The sequence below is a fragment of the Lagopus muta genome, chromosome 3 (assembly GCF_023343835.1).
Source record: "Lagopus muta isolate bLagMut1 chromosome 3, bLagMut1 primary, whole genome shotgun sequence".
NCBI lineage: Eukaryota > Metazoa > Chordata > Aves > Galliformes > Phasianidae > Lagopus > Lagopus muta.
Genome location: NC_064435.1, coordinates 80,493,858 through 80,515,908, shown reverse-complemented (window position 1 = coordinate 80,515,908; position 22,051 = coordinate 80,493,858). Strand labels below are relative to the sequence as shown.

The window sequence follows — 22,051 nt, the reverse complement described above, 5'->3', positions numbered from 1 at the left end:
CCTCTCTGGCAGTGCTCATTTATTCACTCATTTCAACGTGAGCAGCACAGTAGCTACTGTGGCAATGAAAAGCCAGTTAGAGTCTGATCACCACTGAGAATGCTCAGTCTACTCAAATAGCTACAGTTTAAGTCACACCTAAAGTTGCTTTATGCTGCAAGGGGCCAGTGTAAGCATGGGCAACAGGATGTAAAGGGAGTATTTTAGGAGCCTGTAAAAGTAAGCGTGTTTAAAAATCCTTTGGGATGTGTTGCTCAGGAACGTGATTTAGCAGATGGAGTTAGGGCAGTATGGTCAGATTGCAGTTGGACTTCATGATCTTTAATGTCTTTTCCAACGTGAGTAATTCTATGATTCTAAATGAAAGGCAGGAATGTTCCCCACTGGGACTGAGATACTGTCCCTTGGGAGTTTTACTATGAATTCAGTGGAGTCAGGATTTCATCTTGTCATACATTTAATATTCTAAAAGAAGCAAAGCTACACAGACTTTGATAACCAGATGATTGTGACTGTGGCTCATACAGAGAGGTCCTGTGAAACATACCGCTACCACTGTAAGACAGTAAATGTTCTCTGCCTGTTTGGGTGTAACAGCTGCAACATACTGTAAGAAGTCGACCAAATAAAGCCAAAAATCCAGATACGTTTCTGATGCTTTCTAGGAGACACTTTGATCTTTGTATCTTCTAATGTGTCCAATACATGATGAGTTTTGTCCTTCCCTGTGAGTAAATTCATTCGTTTGATATTATGTTTAATTTTAGAAAAAGCACTAGAATCTGTTTCAACGTGACGAAGAAAATACCTAATAATTGTCATCAAGCTTATCTGATTGGCATTTTAGCTTGAGTTCCTACTAATAAAAAACTATTTGAGACTTTAACAGAAATGTAAATGTTGAAGTTTCACAGGTCATTGAGTTTTATAATATTGAGTCATTGGCCTATTATGCATTGATCAAGCAAATAGCAAATGGTGTGACTTGCCAAAGAGCATTACACAAATATTGACTAGGAATTCATGACAGTCGGCTACTCTCCAAAGGCTGCAAAAGTTAACAGGAAATTTTTACCTGGGGCAACTGCAAGCCTCTGCCATAAGACAGACAGCTACAGTGATTCCTTTTTGTAACCACCTTTTCTAAGCCAGGCAATCTTACAGTAAACAGATAGACACTTGAAGAAAATGCTTCTATTCATGTCGATTTCCTCGCTTATCTCTCAGTCATCTCATAATTCCAGCAATCTCTATTGCTCTCCTTAATTAATCATATAAATTAAACAAGCAGAAATGCAAATATATGCAGTGTACTGCTCCATTCTTAAATTTGATTTGTATGAAATGTAATGTATTTTATCTTGAACAAAGAACACTAAATTACAAGCTTCTAGCATGGCTATTCCCAGTCTTACTTCTCCATCAAAGGCAGGAGTTTGATCCCAGTGTTCATTAGCAGAGGGAAGCATTTCAGTTCAGAAAGGAGAAAAAGGCACTGTACTCACTGAGCCCTTCTCAGAGCACCTCCTGGAGCAAAGTCTGGTTTGAAAACATCCAAATATCTTCTTCACAGAACCACAGAATATCCCAAGCTGGAAAAGAACCACAAAGATCATCAAGTCCAGCTCCTGGCTCCACAAGGGAACATCCAAAATCCAAACCCTACATCCGAGAGCGCTGTCCAAACACTCCTTGAACTCTGACACTCGGGGCTGTGCCCGCTGCCCTGTGCAGCCCATTCTGTGCCCACCGCCCTCTGGTGCAGACCCTTTCCCTGACCCCAGCTGCCCTCCCCTGACGCAGCTCCATGCCGTTCCCTCGGGCCCTGTCGCTGTCACACACAGCAGAGCTCAGCGCTCCCTGTGAGGAGCTGCAGCCACCATCAGGCTTCCCCTCAGCTCCTCTGCTCAGGGCTGAGCAAACTGAGGGCCCACAGCTGCTCCTCATACTCCTTGTCCTCCAGACCCTTCCGCATCTTAGAAGCCCTCCTTTGGGCATAATAGTTCTATGTCTTTCTTATACAAAACCTACCAAACCCACACCCAGTGCTCCAGGTGATGCCACACAGTGCAGAGCACAGCAGGACAATCCCTTCTCTCACCTGATGAGCAGTGCTGATGCACCCCAGGCTAGGGCTTCCACAGAACACAGAGCACTGCTGAGAAGATCCTGTCTTAAATCTGACCTTTCCCTAGGACATAGGGCACACTACGGGTGTTTCAGACCCCACTCCACAGTCAGAGGTAGGAGCATGCACCACTTTTCTCAAAGCACAGCTGGAGGAGGTTATCCCTAGTTTATCCACCTGGCTCAGAACCAGAGGCCTCACCCACATCCACAGGGGAACTGGCTTCATTTCCCCCTCACCACAAAAGAATTCAAATCAATTCTCTTGAAGAGACTACAAGGCAGCTTGGGATTAATAACATCCATTCCTGAGGAAGCAGTTCCACACTATTTGGAATAATCAGATATTTTCTTAGCCAGGGAGAATGTATAGACTCTTAGACATTCAGCTGGAAGGAGAAAACAGAGTGTCAGTCCTTGTTCTGCTGCCTATTTCACACTTCTGTGCTGTACGTTTAATAAAACAGGAACTGACATCAGTGCCTTCCATCCCAGGTGAGCAGTTAACACAAGATCTCAGAATCACACTCAAATCTCCTTTTTCCTTTTTCATCTAACGGATGCTGAACTAGTCCCTGAAAATCAGCCCAATTTCTTCAGGAGAACATTAAGTCATGCCTCTGTCAGGATGAGATGCATGGCACATTAGGTTGTTGACTCACTCAGCTTTCAGCAAGCTGGCATAGAAACCAGTAGCAGCCATGACAGGATAATGTCATCTGCACAGGCTGGTAACTGAGCTCAGGTTTCTTGTGAGACTGAGAGGGGGCAGCCTGGACATGCTGCAGACAGGCTTGCTGCCCTTCCTAGCCACTGCTACACCATTGGGTGAACACAAAGAGCACCTCCGTGGTCAGCTGTGTTGATAATCCTAAGAGGCTTCCAATCACCAGCTAACAGACAAGACAAAGTCATACAAAAACAAGTAATAGAAAATTTATTAGTAATCTGGTTTTCAAGAGATTTGCATTTGCATCATTATTTTTCAGTTTTCCTTAAAGATCCAAGCCACAGACCAGAATGGGATTCTATTCTGCATCTGGTTTAGGTGCAGAAGTATCTCAGAAACAGCTGAGTACACCCAGAAAGAAACCTTACCATAGCCCTGAACATGGATCCTGCTCTGAGGATATGGACACTCACTTCCACCATCTGTGTTCTGGTAGCACACAACATTCAAGACTTCACTCATCCCTGAAATTCTTTAAAAAATACATAAAGCTGCTTTTGAAACTCTACCATTTTTGGCTTGCAGTGCTTTCCAGCAGATAGAACTTAAGCACTGCTGATCTTTGAGTAGCAGTGATTTGAAGACAGCTGAAATAGAACTGCTGCACCTTGCCAAGAACATTTCTCTTGACACAAGCTCATGATGGATAGATCAATAGCTTCTTGAATCCTCATATCCTTTTCAAATTACTACTCCTGATATATACCTGAGTAGGCCATCTTATCTGATAACTTAAACAAGCAACCTGTCTACACTTTAATTGTTATTGAGGATTAATGTTGTTTATAAAATGAAATCAATACAATCTCTATTGCTTATTAACAGAAACATTCTGGGCTCTGCTTTGTTTGCTTTGCTTTTCAATTAGTTTCTATTATTTTCCCTATTAGCTTTTAACAAATAGCTGTAGAAATAAACTTAATGGTTGTGAAACTGTTATCAGAGTCAACAAAGCTCCTTAATGGAAAGTCTTGTATATTTAAATGTAAAAAAAATCCACTGTTTAATCATTTGACATTATGAGATAAGTTTATTACTATACATCTGTTCTGTGCTGGACCTAGACTTTTTTTCTAAGCTGAGCAATTAAGAGTTCTTAAGAGTTCTCAAAAGTTCAGGTGTCAGAACAGTTAAGCTCTTCATTACATGTAAGATGAATAAACTAGACAGTCTCTTAAAAAATAGCAAAAACTGAAAGTGGGCAGAAAACAATGAGATTGCCAGGCACCTAATAAATATTGTCCTATTACACTGTAAAAGTGTTCTCAGCACTGTGCAGCCATTAAGCATCTGAAATATCTCCCAGACATTATCCATGCTTCCTCTGTCATCCTGATTCACATCAGTCACATCGACTGCTGCAACTGCAAAGGTTTGTTCATTCCTAGCAGAACAGAAGAGAAGCAAGATAGGCTAAAGTTCCTTGGCTCCAGATACACTCTTCACACTAAAGTATGAATCATAGAATCATTAAGTTTGGAAAAGACCAATGAGATCATCTAGCCAAACCATCAACCAACCACCATCGTGTCAGGTAAATCATGTCCTTCAGTGCCACATCCAAACAACTCTTGAACACCTCCAGAGATGGTGACCTCCTTAGATCCAGAGGGAGAATAGATGATAGTGAAGGCCAATGGCTATATGGCAGGGGAGAACAAATCTGAAGATGCAGAAAAGCAATAACCTTGGCAACAAATCTCAGTATATACGTGGGGTATATGGCAGCGCTCCATTCTCCAGCTAGTATTGAGAGAGTACAAATCTGTTTTCTCAGTCTTTTTCTTTGTTGCTGTGCTTCAAATAAAGTCAACTTTGCTTTCGTGTTATTCACCATGTAGAAGGAACAGTGTGTGACTGAGATTGCAATGGAAACTTTCTATCTATGGAAATACAGCTCTACCAACCTTGCTGAAAGTGCTGCTTCTTTTTTTGTGTCATGTCTTTACCCATAACAGCCAGAGACACCTGCAGATCTAACTCTCTTGGCATGCTCTTTGTGCAGTCTTGGTAATTTAGCTGGACTTTGTCATCAAGCAAGCATATTTCCAACAGTTAGAGAGCTGAGTTGTTGTGCAGTGTCTGCTGCCACTCAAACTGCAGGCACTAAAAACAGTGGAATGATACCTGCATCCCTGTGCAAAATGAGCCTGACTTGGAAGCACAACTTTGCCCCTTCCTTCACTGACATAAGTAGAGAACTGGTGTAAGTACAAGACGCTGTTGAATAGGCCCAGTAAATAGATACATTTTTGGATGCAAGTGTATAATTCCTACACACATGGGGAGGACGGTCCAGGCCCTTTGCCATTTTGCTCCTTGCCGTGTATTCTGAACTGCACATAAGTAAATAGGTCTAAAAGCCACTGGACGCAGGACACAGGCTAGCTATTGGAGCCCGTCTCCAGACGGCTCTGCACTCCCTTGGTTTGAAATAATTCTGTTTGCAAGTGAAAGAAATATTCCTAGCCTTCAAGCAGCGCTGACGCATTCCAAGGTGGGGCGAGGCAAAAGGTTATGAAACTTGCTCAGGTGTCATTTATTTCATGAAAGTTTGCTGGTTATTATAATCAAATGTCAATTGTCTGTAATTGCTGTATGCAATGGAAAATCCCTACTTATTACATGTTCTGCCACTAGCTGTTAAAGTACGCTAACCCTCAACAATGAAGCAATATTTTTAAAATAGTTTTGACATGTAAGCAGGCTCAGGAGTATAATTAATGTATGTTTATTTTGATTTATTTTTTTCTTATGGTTTTCCCTGTAAGGAAACCACCCTATATTTCAGAAGGGTTCAATGCAGAATGAAAGACTTCTTCCAACCCATTTTAATTCATTCTAGTTATCTAATTACTAATTAATAACACATTCTGCTTTGATGGCTTTTGTCTTATCTTAGCATTACAAGCATGGATGAATCTTGCAGTAATCTCACAAGACATGACTGCATTGGTGGCTTACCTAGTAAGGATCAGATCGTGGAGGACAACTGGAAGTCACCTCAAATGCAGTTATGAAACAATGTTCTCTGATAGCAAGCTGGCAGTAGAGCTGCAAAATAAGGTGCAAACTGTTGTAATCCAGAGCAAGTATTATTCTGTGATTCTATTTAGGGACACGGTTTAATGGGCATAGTGGCAATGGATTGATGGTTGGACTTGATGATCTCAGAGGTCTTTTCCAACCTTAACAGTTCTATGATTCTTTGATTCTATGATATGATTCTATGAACAGAGAAGTAAGATTTGGTACAAGAACTTGGACTGAGTAGGTGTTGGGCTGGGTGTAGCAGAGAACATAAATTCATTGTAATCTTTTTGTGTTTTTATCTTTTCTAATAAATGAAATGAATTAATGGATTAGCTATAGACATAATAACTGAATTATTGGGGGAGGAGGGACTAGAGGTGGGGTGGCAGTGCTTAAACTGATGGAGAAAAGCATTAGAAATTTTCCATTAGCCAACATTTTCTTAGTTTAACAGTCTGTTGGAAAAAAAAAAAAAAAAAAAAAAAAAGCATAAGGACAGCTTACATTCTGGAGCTGAGGGTAAAGAAATTCAGATCAGAATCCAATGCCAGGGTCAGTTTACACATGGATGCTATAGACTTGCTGTCACTTGCAGCTTGAAGTTGCAGCTGGCTTTCTGAAAAGGTGCTGGGGTTCAAATAGTTGCTCTGGGCTTGATGCAGAAATTGCACTGTGCGGCTCCATGGCTTGTTCTATGCATATGGGAAAACATGATTCATATCTAGCCTTAAAATCTTTGGCTCTGAGGAAAGAAAAGACATTAACAGTGTTCCAATAGTCAAGCAATCAGAGTAGTTTACAATGAGGTGTACTTGAAAAATTAAGAGGGGAGAGGAAAGAGCCAAAGGATTTCATTAGCATGCCAAGTTGGTCTAATGTTCCTCATCAGTGTCTGCGTTGTGTTTGTCTTATATTTTCATTAGAGCTGGCCCACTGTAGGTGAAGATATTTGTAAAAAATGTGCAAAATTTCTCTCCGCCTGTACCTGAGTAATTCCTACATTGAAAACTATCCATACTCATTTTAACTGGTAAGCAGAAGATAAATACCAAGATTATATGCAGGTACATACAAAAGCTGAATAAGGTTGACCTGTAATTGTCACTCCAATGATCCCTTTAGCACTTTTAAATATATGCATTTTGTTTCTTCACAATGAGAAATGATGTGAATATGAGACTGAGTGGGAATTCATGTTTATATGTGTATATACAATGAAGAATGGAAATTGTGGAGCAAACCCAAATAAAGGCACACTTGAAAAATTGTATGCAAGTATGCAACTATGTAAAAAATATAATTATGCATGCTGGTCATTTTAAAAAGCCACTTATTTTGCAAAATGACCAAATTCTGATTATTTTAATTATTAGCACAAGAGGAATTTAAATTATGTGTATTGGTATAGTGACACACTTCTTTATATTTACTTCCAGAATTGTGCAGACAATATTCCTAGAGTTGACATTTTCATAACTTGAGCTGTGATGAATTTATCTGCTGTGCTACAGTTATGCTCTTGAGCATCTGCATCTATTCACTCTTTTGGACTCCTGTGACTTCATTTCAAACAACCTTGACCTTCATTAAATGACTTGGTTAAGGCTGATTTAGAGAGACAGCTTTATTCTTATTAACACACACGCCTGTAGGAAAATTGGAGAAGTGGTATGCAAAAACAGTATTCAATTTAGTAGAGACAAGAAAAAAGTACTATGGTTTTGGCACAAATATACGTCTATTGCCATAGGATGCAGAACAATTGGTTAACAGTTCTTCAAAAAAGGATTGTGGAGTTATAATAAACTGTAGGCTGAACTTGAAATGATAGTGCTCCAGTTCTGAGGAAGACTAACCACAGATAGAAATTTTCAGAGAGAAGACATTTCAGGAAAGCTTATAATAATATATTGTGTACACAGAACATGAAAGCGGCTGAAGTTCTAAACCCAGTTCGCGAACAGCAGATCATTTCCAGAGGCTACAGTTAATAAGTACTGCAAATGGATATGAATAACCTGAGCATTCAATAGAATATACACCTAAGGATGGTGAGTTGAGAAAGAGGCATCATGTGGCTGTAAATGTATGGCATGCTACCAACTTAAAGGCAAAATGGTCCCAGTAGGAACAGTTGTGTTGGCTTGCAAAGAAGTATAAAGATCTCATCCTGGTTGGCATCTTTGTGGGGCAGACCCCATCCTGTGGTCATTTGTTCCATCTACACAAGCACCAAGCGCTCACTGCAGTACATAATGCTGGGAGGAGAGTCACAACAACTGCAGGAAACACAAGGAGCAGAAAATATCATTCAGGTGTTTAGAGAGGAAACAAGAAAGGCAAATGTGTATTTTATGAGCTTATTCTCTTATCATTGGTTATATATTTTAATTCTTTTTTGTATTATGTGGATGGGTGTATATGATACAACTCTCTACAGAAAAAAAGCCCAAAGAAGCCAACAGACTTAGAAAGTTTGGCCCATGTTTAGGCTGACAACTGAAGTTTCACACACTCTCTGTGGATCCAACTTTGCCCAAACAGTGCTGTCAGTTTTGTTTTATTTGCGTGCAATTTCTATCTGAATTTCATAAAGAAACAAAAAGTAAAATTGGATGCCACAATGCACACTTGTAGACAACGGGATCAGACACCTTCAGTTAGAATCCATTTCTTTGAAACAGCAGAAATGCCTGCTAATAGTTAACCAAACAAATTGCATAAAATGCCAGTATGCATAATTAAAAGCACTAATGAATGCTTGGCAAAATAGTGGTCATTTCTCACAAAAAAAAGTTATAAGTAGAAGGAATATTGAAAAAAGCCTGGCTGGAGGGTGTTTTCTAATGCCCCTTTTTTTTTTTTTTTTTTTTTTTTTTTTTTTTTTTTTTAAATGAAGCTTTCTTTATTTATTTAAAACAGTAGGATGAAAGATTCACTTTGCGAAGCTGATTTAAACTTCACCACAGGTCACACACACAAAGTGAAGGATTTTTTTGCCTCTCAGATCAGTTTATATGAATATTTCTTTGCCGTAACTCTGGAAATGATCTGGCAATACCTGGGAGCCAAAGCACCCTGCAGCAGGAATGGAAACAGCAATATCCTCTCCCAGCAGATCTGAGGACTGCCTGGTGAGATGCCAGCTTTCTGGTGGAAAGTACCCACATTTTTTTCTGGAGCTGTTCCTCCAGCCCATTCTCTCTTCCTGCCCTCTGGCTCAGCAACCCACCTTCTCCCCTGTCCTCCCTCACCACACCACCTGCGTCAATGCTGCTCCAGGGAGAGAAATTTTGGCTGAGCTCAGAAGGCTCAGAATCAAGCGATTTAATTCCACCCTGCAAAGAGCCCTGTAAAAGAAGCGTGGCTTCTTTCTGCAGCCTACTCTCACACACAACTGGATTCTAACAGAGCGAGGATACAACTCATGAATTGGCAGTGGAAATAATTTGGATATTATGCATATCGTTGGAACTGGTCTGGAAGGAGCACTGAAAGAGGTAAGATGCAGAGAAGAAGAACACAAACACAGCGAAGCTACAAGAAGCTGAAAGGAAAATTACAACCATCAACAATAAAAGAGAGCTTGAAGTGAGAGAAGGCAACTACACGTGCATTCACAAAAAGATGTGACTTTGAGGAAAATTTATAAGAACAACCAAACAAAAACAGCCCAGCACAGTTTTATGGTGGGCCTGCTGGCAAATGACTTCATGGAACAGACAGCAAACAGTCTGGGCACAAGAGCGTCACTTGAGGATTTTATCTAGAAATTGCTGCCTGGGAAAAAATAAGGACAAACTGGAAAAGTTAAAAGGTACTAACGTGAAATGGGTCTGCCTGACTCACGATTGAAGCAACTGAATACAAAATCTAATACCAGGACCTGCCAAGCTCCAAACTCAGCCAAAGTACGTACAAACATACACTTATTTTCAAGTTTTTCTCTGATCTTGCTAGGACTTATCATATAGTCAAGGTCAAACATGCGTTGCTGTGCTGTGCTGGGAAAGGGCCTGAATGACCAAGAAAGGACAAGGACATTTTTAGGAGAATATATATGAGACCATTACTGTAACTGAACAAATTCTTTCCACCTCCTGGATTTCTTTTCCAATGCCTCCAGCTAAATTGAAAGCAGAAAGCAAATAAATTTTCATTGACTCTTTCAGCACATTATAATTAGAGCCCATTTCATCATGTTAAACATCCAAATAAATGATGACTTATATGCAGCATCATCAAGAACACTGAACTGACAATATATAGCAATCCACATGCATTTTACTTATAGTTTACATTGTGCATATTCACGTGACCAGAACCACAGCTGTGACCAAGGAGTTCAGGCTGCCATCCCAGCACCTAACAGCACCCACTGCTTAGGTCAGTGTGCTTCCCACAGCTGTCACTCATTAATGATCTCACAGTTCTGCACCAAGTAAGTCCCATATAAACCTCTGAGTCCTGAAAAAAGAATCACAATAATTTCTCCTTAACTCTTCTTTTTTTAACTTCTATTTGCTGCTCTAATAATATTTGCTTAGTAAGCTGTTAAAGGCACACTATTTCCAGTTTGCTGACACAATGTACAATTTACAGATACCAAGACCACAGCTAATAACATACCCCAACATCTAAGTCCCTCTGTTTCACATGTTATTAAAATAAACTTGGACAGACAAATCCTTGCTGCCTTTGTGTAGAGAATTCTTATTGTATAAAAATAGCACAGTGATGCAATTACTAGCTTAATGGACTATTTGTATATGATGTGATCCTGTGAAGGGGTTGTGCAACAAGTTCCTTCTGATTACTTTGAAATTTTTCACAAAAAAAACAAAACAAAACAAACAAACAAACAAAAAACTGCTGCAGGATGTTTGCTATCCTGGATTTTCACTCTTACATTCCTCTATCATACAGTAGGTACAATACTGTATGAGCAGAGAAGTGCAGAGATTAGGGCTACAGTTAAGAAAAGTGAAAGGAGGAATTCAGTGGCCATTACAGACCTGTAAGTCTGACCAATGTTGTATGCAAACACATGGAAGCAGACAGAAAATAGCATAAAATTTAGCTTGAGTTGATTAAAAAGGGGAAGCAAAAGATAGACTGCTAATCTTCCTCTAAAAATTGATTATTTTCTTCCTGAAATGTGGCAGGTTTGTGTCAAGTCCTCTAAGGCAACTGATGCAGTAACATATAGGAAGTTTAATTTTTTTAAACTAGAGATATAGGGATTAGCAGAAGATATAAGGCAGAAAAGGAGCTGGTAAAAAAGGGAAGTAGCGGCATACAATGCTAAATTCATAGAAACATGGAATCATAGAATCACTAAGGTTGGGAAAGAGCATTAAGATCATCCAGTCCAACTGTCAACTCATCCCCACCATGCCCACTAACCATGTCCCCCAGTGCCACATCTACACATTTCTTGAACACCTCCAGTAACAGTGACTCCACCATCGCCCTGGGCAGCCTGTGCCACTGCCTCACTCTCTTTCTGAGAATAATTGTTTCCTAATATCCAACCTGAACATCTAATGGGACAACTTAAAGCTGCTACCTCTCATTCTATCTCTGTCACCTGGGAGAAAAGGCTGACTCCCAGTTTGTTACAACCTCTTTTTAATTCCTTTTAGTTTCAAAATGGAGAGGGATTATCAACCTAAAGGAAATTTGAGAATATATATAAAGTGAACTAGATAATGTAATTATCTAGTATGTAATTTATAGGGAGAAAACTAGGCAGCCTTGAAGACTAGAATAAAAGTAGGAGAGCAGTATTTAGTAGCACAAAACAGAAGAATTTCCTTTTGGCAGCTAACAACAGATATTTCAGCTGTAAAAGCAGCCAGCTGGAAGGGAATAAAAAAAGACAAATTTACTTGACCCTGCACCTATGCTGTGAGACAGGAGATCACCATGCAGCACCCCTTAGCTGTGGTTTTCCGTCACCCACTTCTTACTTGTGGCCTATCAACCTGGATTTCTGCTCTGAAGAAACGAGTGAAGAGCACTGCAGGAGTGAAAGCACACAAGTCTGTGTGTGTCCTTGGACATAAAACTAAAAGGTTTGTTTGGGTCAAACAGCTGAGAAGCGCTTCTGTATCCCTATACATACAGAATGGCGGTGGGCTGCCAAGAGTAATGCACCATGCACCACTGCTAGTATATGAACATGACTTTGTGGTCAATCAAAACTTATTGTCTTTACAGTAACTCGCAGCTGCTTCATCTGAAATGACATACAGAAAAGCCTGTTGGAGTGGAAATATCCCAAATCTTCAGCCATACGTTGTAACAGTTTCAAAGAACTGGAACTACCCACCAAGTCATCCTGTTCTGAAAAGTCTCTGCAGACGTTTAGCCCAAATGCCCGTGAACTGGTTGCTCAAAGCACCGAGGTTCATTTTTGGACTGTCTCTGGCGTTGAATTTCAATCTTCAGGATTTTCTATGTAAGGAGTTGTTGCACAAACAAAGCGAGGTTGCTGAAGCATTTAACATCTGCTGCCATGCAAGTTCCCTGGGTTTACAGCCATGAGGAATTACGCAAGCACTGCTGGCATGTGCAGTTGGCTATGCAAATCTAGAGATTTTACAGGGCTCATCTAAACACAGAGAGTTCTAATTGCTTGCTAAATCCTAGAAAAGATACACTGCATAATACAGTGCAATACTAGATGGAACAGGGCTATTTCTTTTCATCTGCTGATGGAGCAAATAAATCTTCAGTTAATACAGAAATAAATAAGTATAACCTGAAAAAAATACTTAAGTAAGAGACAATGCAAGATTGCAGAAAATTTCCTCATCTGTTTATTCCCAAGCTCATATTTGATAGTTATCTATCGATGGGCCACACGCCAGAATGGACTACATTGTGAAAGACATGCATATTTTACATACATGGCACTGCTACTTATAGAAAACAAGTTTCCTGCCTAGACTACTAGAGTCCAGGAAAATACTTCTTTCTTTCCTAAAAGTTCATGAAAGTTAAGAAAATTGATCATGGTCTGTAGCAGGGGGAAAAAAACAAAACAAAACAAAACAAAACAAAAAAAAACTCAAGATGTTTTTCTGAATTGACAAAAAAAAAAAAAATGAAAGGAGCTTAAAAAAACCAAAACAACAACAAAGAAAGCAAAAATCAAACACCTCCCTGCAAATTCAATTCAACCAACGTATTCATATTTTCTCACTTCAGTTTTGAATTACAGGAGGGAGAAGGTCAGTTTAAACTCACAATGAATTGATTTCCTGAAAATATTCTAAAGGGGCATTTTGGTGACCTCAGAACTGTTCCAAATCATTCTTTAATAAGGAAATATACCAAAACTGAATCTTTCTCAAAAGTTATTCTGTTGTTTTGCGGGGTTTTTTTGTTTTGTTTTGTTTTGTTTTTTGACAAATCAGAGGTTGTTTTTTTCCTCTCTTCCCCAAGGAAAGGCAGTTTGTTGAAGAAATTCCAGCCCACGTTATCAATTGTGAAAGTCCTGTGCTTTTGCAATAACCAGCTCAGTAGCCTACATCTAGATGGAGAATAACTAGTGACATGCAATCTTGACCTAATGAGCTTGTCTCCATTAGAAACTATACATTCAACTACACGTGTAAACATCACTTCAGTCTATTAATACCATCTGAAAGATTTCATTGGGTGAATCGAATAAATTGCTGTCATTATTTCTTTGCCTGAAACCCTCTTCTGAAAACAAAATGAAATTACTAAATAAAACACATCCAATTAGATTTTTTTCTTCTAATCTGTCTCACTGTGATTAAGCTAGAGCTTGCCCACAAAGGCTAGCCTTAGGCTCTGTTGTACAGTAACCTCTTCCATGTTCCAACATGTTGTTGAGGGTTTTTTCAAGCTAGAAAAAAAAGCAAAATATTGAGCTAGATGAAGTTACCAGGGTTACTGTTTCTTGGCTACTGTTGATATGAAAAAGAGATATAATTTTTAGAGTGAAACTATTCACAGAAACAGGGAAGAATCTGTGGATATGTTGATCTAATCCTGTCTCCATGGGAGAGTTAGAATTTATTGCTGACTTTCTGTGCCTGGTTTGCCTTGCATATCAAAAGGGTTTAACTAATACTTCTATCCAAAGTACAATGAAAAGTTCAGTTAAAATGACTGTTTGTATAATAGAACACTTTTCTCAGAGGGAAAAAAAAAAAAAAAAAAATGGCCAGCACTATAAAGGTTTTTTTTCATATATCAAAACTTTTGAAGAACTTTTGGGTTCTTCAAATTTCTTCATAACTTCTTGGACTCTCATCATTTTTCCATTTCTCCTTTTCTTTCCCCAGTCCTTTCTCTTTCATGTCTTTTCATCCCTCTACAGTCACTTGTGCCTTCTCAGCCCTTTGTCAGATACATACTGTCCACTCATCTGAATTCCTATATAGACCTTTTCCTTTCAATTTTTCCTTCTCTTCCATCTCTTCTACAATGAAAATTTATTTCCTGTGAAAGTGAGTAAATCTGTTTATTTGCTAATCCTGGAGTATCAAAATTTACCTAAATGTACCAGAAGCTGTATTCATTAGTAGGATGTTGTTCTGAAGACAGAGAACTAGACATCCTTGTAATATTAAATTATTTTCTGCATGTTCAGAGAGGAGGCAGAAAGAGTTAGATTGCATGGTCGAACAGTTACATGGACTATGTGCCTCACTTCATCACATCCAACTGTATGGTGGTGTACTCAACAAGCACTCCTGGTCAGGAATTCACTAAAACTAACTACTGACTGCTTGTTTTTGAATATTTTCCATTGGCCTGTGACAACCCTGGACTATCTCATGTAATAAATTCAGAGGCTTGATGGACTGAAGCTTGCTATGCAAAATCTTTTAAAGAAATCAAGTCAGTCTTCGTTATCATTCGGTGCAATGAAATAGTATTTTGCAAAAGTGTATTTGTTCCTAGGTTTTATGTTAAACTTTAATGTGAGCATAGATATTTACCAGTATCTCAAGGAAAGAGTAAAAGGGAGTCGCTGCAGATGGGTTAGAAAGGATGATCAAGCAGTTCATGGGAGTGAAATGTTTTGGTGGCCACTTGTATACTCTCAGGATCACTTCAAAGACACCAGTAGGTCTACAGCTATTACTGAAGGCTTCAGAGTAAATTCATCTGATTACGTCAGTTGCAGTTCATTAATGTAGGAAGGAGAGGATGAAAGGTGTCAAATACTCTAGCGCAGCCATGTTGATATTGCTAGCTGCTGGTGCATACATAATGATATGAAGATGTCCTCAATTTATGTGCCTATGCTTTAAGCAAACATGCACCCTGATAATAGAAATAGCTGCCATCATATACTTCTTACTGTAGTGTAGTTCACCAGACCTCCCTCTGTATCTGTTTCTCTTTGTGGGTACTTTTTAGTAGAAGAGCTTTGGGAAGTAGGAATTGCCTCAATTTTTGGCAAATAACTATACAATAATACCTCATTAATTAAGGGCAGAACTCAGCTAATAGATGTAGCAAGCATTTTAATGCATTCAATCTGCTTTTAAATGTCAGCAGCGACTGCACATTTGAAGTTTTGTTGGGCAACTGATTCCATAACCTCCAGCCACAATTAACCTGTAATCAGGTTAAGACACGTTGAGTAACATACCAAGGTAGATCTCAATATATTATATGGTTATAAATATAAAGCAAAATAACTCTGGTTAGCAATGCCCACTCAAGTCCTCAGGATAAAAAACTTCAAAACAAATGCAAGTTGGTCAGTTCCACCATGGCTTTACTCTTTGGTAGTTAGCTTTCACTGTGCAGAATATATTTGAAGTGATGCTTAGAGTCAGCACGAGCCAAACGTCATAACTTTGCTAGCAGGATTTTGAAACTAAAATCAGCAACAAGAAGAAATCAAGAATATCAACTCCTTGGCCCTGAATGGGAAAGAGTTCCTTCTTTTACATTTTCCATCCAGCATAAAACTAAGATAAACAAGTAAACCAAGGGAAAACAAACCAAAGCACTCATGAAGTAGTGCAGGTGATCTTATCATTGAATCGTTGAGTTGGAAGGGATCTTTAAAGGCCATCAAGTCCAACTACTCTTTAGTGAATAGGGACATCTACAGCTACATCGGGTTGGTCAGAGCAATTGATATAGGCTTTGATGGATGGGGCTATTCACAGTCTTTCACAGGTTATCATCTTGTTAACCTCACTTTCGGTGTGATGCCTCTTGTTTTAGCTTCCTGTAAAGCAAGATGTTTGGAGTTCTTTTAAACTCTTCAAGCACCTGAAGGGTACTCTAATGTTAATTGTATCTACCCAGATTTAAACACTAGGGTTTTTTTTTTTCTTTTTTTCTTTTTTTCTTTTTTCCAATAAATAATTGAATTTTTAGTTTGATCTTGACTCACAGTGGATAACCACCTTCTGGGAGTATGTGCCTCTTCCTGGCAAGTCTCCCATCTCCATAACAAATTGAGCATCCCAGTATGGAATCACTCATCAAACATGATCTACTGGGCAATGAGATCAGCTTGCTGAAGAGCAATGAATCCAATAAGGCAAGAGGCAGGAAAAAAATATCACTGTTCATAATAATCACATTAAAATAAGATGTTTCTGTGCATGTGGGAATAGCGCATCTAAAAGATTTCAAATTCAGAAACAGCAGAATGGGAACAAGAAAATTTCTAAGGTGACATAAGAATCTGGCAAGTTGATCTATGTTCTGCCTCCTCCTGGGATTAACAGAGAATGTTCAACCTAAAAGGGGCAAGAAATTTCCTTTATGCATTCTCTTCTTTTTATGTTGCTTCACACATAGACTTTCACATAAATATGAGGAAAACTTCACTCTTCCAGCCTAATGAAATACCTGGTATTTTCTTTCATGCAGGAACAGATGGGATTTTCATAGAAATTCAGCTGTCACAATACTTAATTACTGCAACACATAGATGTTGAACAGAGCCAGCTGGAAAATTTAGAAGTTTCCATTTAAAATACTAAACAAAAACAAACAAAACAAGAAACCCCCATCAAAACTGGATGTCCAATTGGTGTCCATTTTATTATAACAGCCTAAGTTTGCTCCTTTTTATACATCCAATTTCTACTTTACAACTGGAAGACTTCAAAAGAAAAAAAAATCTTTTTTTTTTTTTCTTAAAAATTGTTACTTATTAGTAATGCCCAATTTCACTGATTAAAAATAGCGATAAAATTTAGGCAATGATTACATCATTAAGATACACAGAATGCTGAGCCCTGGGGAAAAAAAGTACACAGGATCCTAAACTCTGTTTATGCACTCCTTCTAATGAAATCTACAGGTATAAGGCCCTTTTAGGGGTCTTCAGAAAAACTTGCCCTTCAGAAGAACTGAATGGGTTGAGTAAGATGCAGTGACGTTCCAGTGACTGCAACACAGCCATGCCAGTGCAAAGACACTTTCTACCACTTTAAGGATTAGGGACTTGCAATTCCTATGTCTTGATGAGTCAGAGACTAACATGGGAGATCAGATTTCATACATGACTGTTTAGTTTAACAGTGGTTTAGAAGGTTAGAATGCTTTTCTTCAGCCACAAACCAGTGGACCTCCTGCAGGAGATCTTTAGGTGACATGGTACATTATGCTGCAGGTCAGACTAGAACATTACAAAGTTTCCTTCCAGCCCTTCTGTACAAAGTAATCTCTGAATCCAGGGCTGGCCCAATTCAGTAAGCTTTGCTTGTTTCCTGGTGAATTGTTGTTCCAAATCTGATTTACTACTGCAAGGAGGGCTGAGATTTCAGCTATACTGCACAGAGAAGTCATGCAAAGATTTGACTGGATAAAGAGACGAGTGGTAAGAAGAAACCAGAGGATGCAAGACTATGCATCATGAAAATACAACATGATTTGGAAATGAACAAATAACAAGGAAAAGAATGAAAATGTCAATCGATATAATTATACATACCATCACACCCATCCGTTCTCTTCCTGTTCTCTCTTCCCTTTTGCAGCCATTCACTCTCCTCTATAGAAAAGAGAATAATACTGCTATCATTCCCTCTAACTTTTTACATCATAATTATTTTAATACACAGATGAATTTAGAGGGAAACTTTGTTGTTTCCACCTTTAGACAGACTCCATACTCTATTTCAGTGGCTGCTCCTTTGAGCTTATTTCTGCATGGCAAGATATGAAGGTCTTTGATATGAAGGTTTCTTAAAAAGACTTATCCTCATTTAACAAGTACCTCTATTTGCAGACATTCTTTCTCATCTTTTTTTCTGCAATTACTCCCCTCATAGTCAAGTTCTGCAAGATGTTTCTTCCATCTGGGCTTGGTATTTATTTCTCTCTTTCAGAGATGGAAATTACTTCATCACCCCTGAATTCATGACACCAGACATATGTAATCAGAAGAGCTATGCTGTTTCTTACCGTATCCCATATCGCTGACTTAGTCTTATGGGCCTCTGTAACAGTGATTAACACAGACTATATGCTAAAATCATATAATTTTTCAATAGTTCTCATTCCACCTGAATTCTTCTGAAAGACATATTCTTACCCCAAAAGAAGGGGGAAAAAATGGCAGTCCCAACAACAGGATTTCCCTCAGCCCCAAACCCCATCATGTCATTCAGAAGGATCTCTTCTGGTACCACAGATGTTTTGTGCTTTTATATGAAACAGGAGACTAACTGATCTCCACAAGTCTGGAACAGTGGCTCCTTTTATTTTCAGCCAGTGTGGGTACCACATTAATCTGAGAAGAACTGCTGGGGAATTATTTTTTCAGAGGTTCATTCATAGCAAGGTTGGGGCAGGGGGAGTGCAATCTAGACAGAAGTCAGCACAGAAGACTTGACTGTGCTTCACTGTCTAGTTTATGGCTTTCATACATTGCCCAAGGACTGCGTGGTTATGGAGGATAAATCACTTTCTCACAGAGCTCAGTACACTGCTGGACATCTCAACCACAAAGACTACATAAAAAGCATTGTTAAATGCAAACTGGTTGCAATAGGACCAGCTATACAATTACGGCAAAATCACAGAGATCAGCCCACTGCTGTGCTGCCAGATGTATTATTATACAGAGATATGTGAGTACTGCTCCAAAAGTAATACCGCCTCTTTTATTATGTTGGCCCAAGATATCAGAGGCAGATGTTGGTGGTATGGCAGTAGAGGATGAACTTTCCCAGCAATGGGGAAAAAAACAAAAAAAAAAAAAAAAAAAACAGTGTTTTGTAGCTCAGAATTTTATCTACTTATCTTAGCCATTGGAATTTCCACAGAAAAAATAAGACACATTACCTTTGGAGCCACCTGTGTAAGTTACATGCTTGAAATGCAAGTTTAAAACAGGATATCTGGGAAAAAGTCTGAATAGGTCGCCCGTGCTATGTGAATTATTCATTTCAAAAGCAGAGAGTTGTTTTTCATTGGGAAATTGTGCTTTGTGATACTTTCCTACACAGAAGCTATATATTATCTTAACCCAATGTTGGATACAGGAAGCCAGCCTTATGGAACAAAGTTTCAGAAGAGCTCATCAAATGTTTCTAGCAAATACTTGTCAACAGTATTGAGCATAAACAACCTCATAGAATTCAATCGAGCAGCCTCACAGGCGCAACCAGGTTGAAGACTCTTCTACTGGGATTTGCCTCCAGTGAAGAACAAAACTTGGATTCTGAAGTTTTTGACTCAGTATCTTTCGTGAGAACATAATCACACACTACAAAATGCAAGAAACCAAATGATGGGTTATTTCTTTTCATCTTGTTTAAAGAAAGGTACTACTTTTCCCAGTGAAATCCCACCTTGCAGATGTACTGGTTTTGGTAAGCCAAATTAGAGTTGGATGGAAATCCAAACCGAGAAGCAAACCATGAACCATAACTCACCGCCTGATAGCAATGAATAGGCATAGATGCCACTGAAAGTTCTCACCTAGCCACATAAGCATTTTACAATTGCTTCTTAATATAAAGGATAAAGCCTTTTCCCTCCTTTTCCCATGGCCAGTGCTCGTATAATAACTCATCTCTGAGTAATAAAGTAAACAACATTACAAAATAATTTCTGAAGCCAAATATCTGATAAAGATGATTAATGCCTCATGAAATATCCAAGTCATATTTGCAATAATTGCAATATTTGAGATGGATAACAGAAGAGAATTATAGGATTTGTTGTAAGGCTGAATTATCTACAGGAAGTTCAGGCGAATGTCACATTACCTTCTAACTCGCTGGTACCTGCCAGGCACACTCCTTAGCAGCTAGTTTATTTGTTTTCAGGGTTCTAGAAATAGAAAAATTAAAGTTTTGAAATAGACTTTGTAAAAATACCTTCAAAAGTAAGATCATTCTTGAAAGAAACTGCATTGGCCTAGAAACAACTACAGAAATGTACAAACGTTACGAAGTGCTAAGGGGGAAATAGTATCAAATAGTTGCTCAAAACAAAATTTCACATTTGTTCAAGAAAAATGTTGCCAACAAGTACAGCTTTCTTTCAGTGGGGAAAAAAAAAAAAAAAAGAAAAAAGAAAAAAAAAAAAAGACACATTTCCTATTCAAAATACATTTCCCAACACAGACTCAATCTTAAATGCTTGGCAAATGTCTTGAGAGAAAAAACAGACTGAAAGGTACCTTCCTTACAGGAACTGAACCATTTTCATAATGTATTCCACAGAATACGATAGACTTTATGACTGACATTCTTTTTTCTTTTTTTCCCTTTAGATCACATAAATGAGTTCTCCTCCAGCGTGTGTCCGGGCTGTCTCAGTAGCTAGCTGGTGAACAATAAGATAACATATGATAAAAGAAGAATAGGAGAAAAGTTACCATTGTTCACAACTGCCTACTCCAAACTTCTGAAATTTATTCACATGAAAGTATCTATTACATCATTTTGTTAGTAATGACTGAACACTTTGTAATGTTTGTTATAAGCTAAATTCACAACTTGAGTTGTTCTGGCTGAACACAACTTAACAGTTTTGTTTTGTTTCCATGATGCCTTAAGGTCCTTTTATAATCAGTCACTTCTCTGATGCTAATGAAAAGCCTTGCCGCAAATTCTCTAACTTAATTATTTTTCTATGACCACTCCTATACCCCCCAGCCCCAGATTGCACCAACATGAACACTGGCAGCAAACAAGAACAAACAGGGCATGGAAAAGGTCAAAGAAAATTTGTTTTCAACTTTAAAGGACTTTCCCTGTAAAACCTTACGGCATCTGCTGAGTCCTTGTAGCCCCTAGAATTTTCTGTACTCCTGCCAACTGTCTATTTCACATGGAACAGCAGGAAAGAAATATCTAGAAGAAAACTGGCACTGAGTTGTATGCCTCTCTGGCCATTCACACTACAGTCACAGTCTGATGTGAAAGGAACAAGGGAGAATTTTCCCCCCATTCCTAGGGCCGAAAGGAAAAATCAGGGAAACGCTTTGCAGGGTTAACCAATTACATCTTGTTGGGTAGGGATACAGCTAAGCCACTGCATGTTATATGTATTTTGTACAAGTCAGTCCCTAATAGCAGGCTGTACAGCTGCCTTTTCCTTAAATTTTGTACATTATCATTATCAGTGAAGATACCCCCACTTGAGACCTCTCTGGGCAATTACAAAATCCTGGAACAGGTAGGGCTGAAGATTAACGGTAAGCGACTTTGTCATGGCTTCTCTCCATACCCACCACAATCCACAGTGCCATGGCAGAAGGCATGACGGAAGGCATGACAGAAGTAGCAGCATGGCCTTTATTTGCTCCTCTTGTGCTCCTTTCATCACTTCTCCTGAAGATCATTGACTAAATTCCCTTCCTTCCTTGTTAGCACAGAGAGCATTTGGTCTGAAATCAGCTTAGTCATGATCACCAGTGCAATTACAAAGTGCTTGTTTAATTGAAGGAAAGCCTTTGTTTTCCACACCCAATCTGATATTATATTACCCTGACTGTAACTGCAAAGATTTATAGAACTTGTACATGTCAACAGTGGCAATTTTTCTAACAAATTCTAGGGCAAAGGAACATTAGCAAACAACCAAGCAAAAAAGCTAGCAAGAAAGCAAGAAAGAAAAAAGTAACTTTGGAAACAATCATCTTTCTTTTATGCACAAGGAACAAATAACATCATGAGAATC

General features: G+C 38.8%; 2 long non-coding RNA genes across 3 annotated transcripts in view; both read right to left on the bottom strand.

Moving 5' to 3' along the window:
• LOC125690730 (uncharacterized) overlaps window positions 1-5,892 on the bottom strand; it is a 39,978-nt gene extending 34,086 nt beyond the window's left edge. The window contains exons 1-2 of one of the 2 annotated variants that reach the window (XR_007375760.1): window positions 5,822-5,892; window positions 1,506-1,592 (exon numbers count right to left, since the gene is read on the bottom strand). This is a non-coding gene — a long non-coding RNA (uncharacterized LOC125690730). Of the gene's footprint in view, window positions 1-1,505; window positions 1,593-2,101; window positions 2,220-5,821 lie in introns of those variants that run through there. The other variant, XR_007375761.1, reaches the window with a different exon arrangement.
• A 512-nt stretch (window positions 5,893-6,404) lies between these two features.
• Window positions 6,405-20,196, bottom strand: LOC125690729 (uncharacterized). The gene is made up of 3 exons (XR_007375759.1): window positions 20,131-20,196; window positions 17,847-17,906; window positions 6,405-6,632 (listed from the first exon to the last, which is right to left on the bottom strand). It is a non-coding gene; the product is annotated as an uncharacterized LOC125690729 (long non-coding RNA).
• Window positions 20,197-22,051: the final 1,855 nt, after the last annotated feature.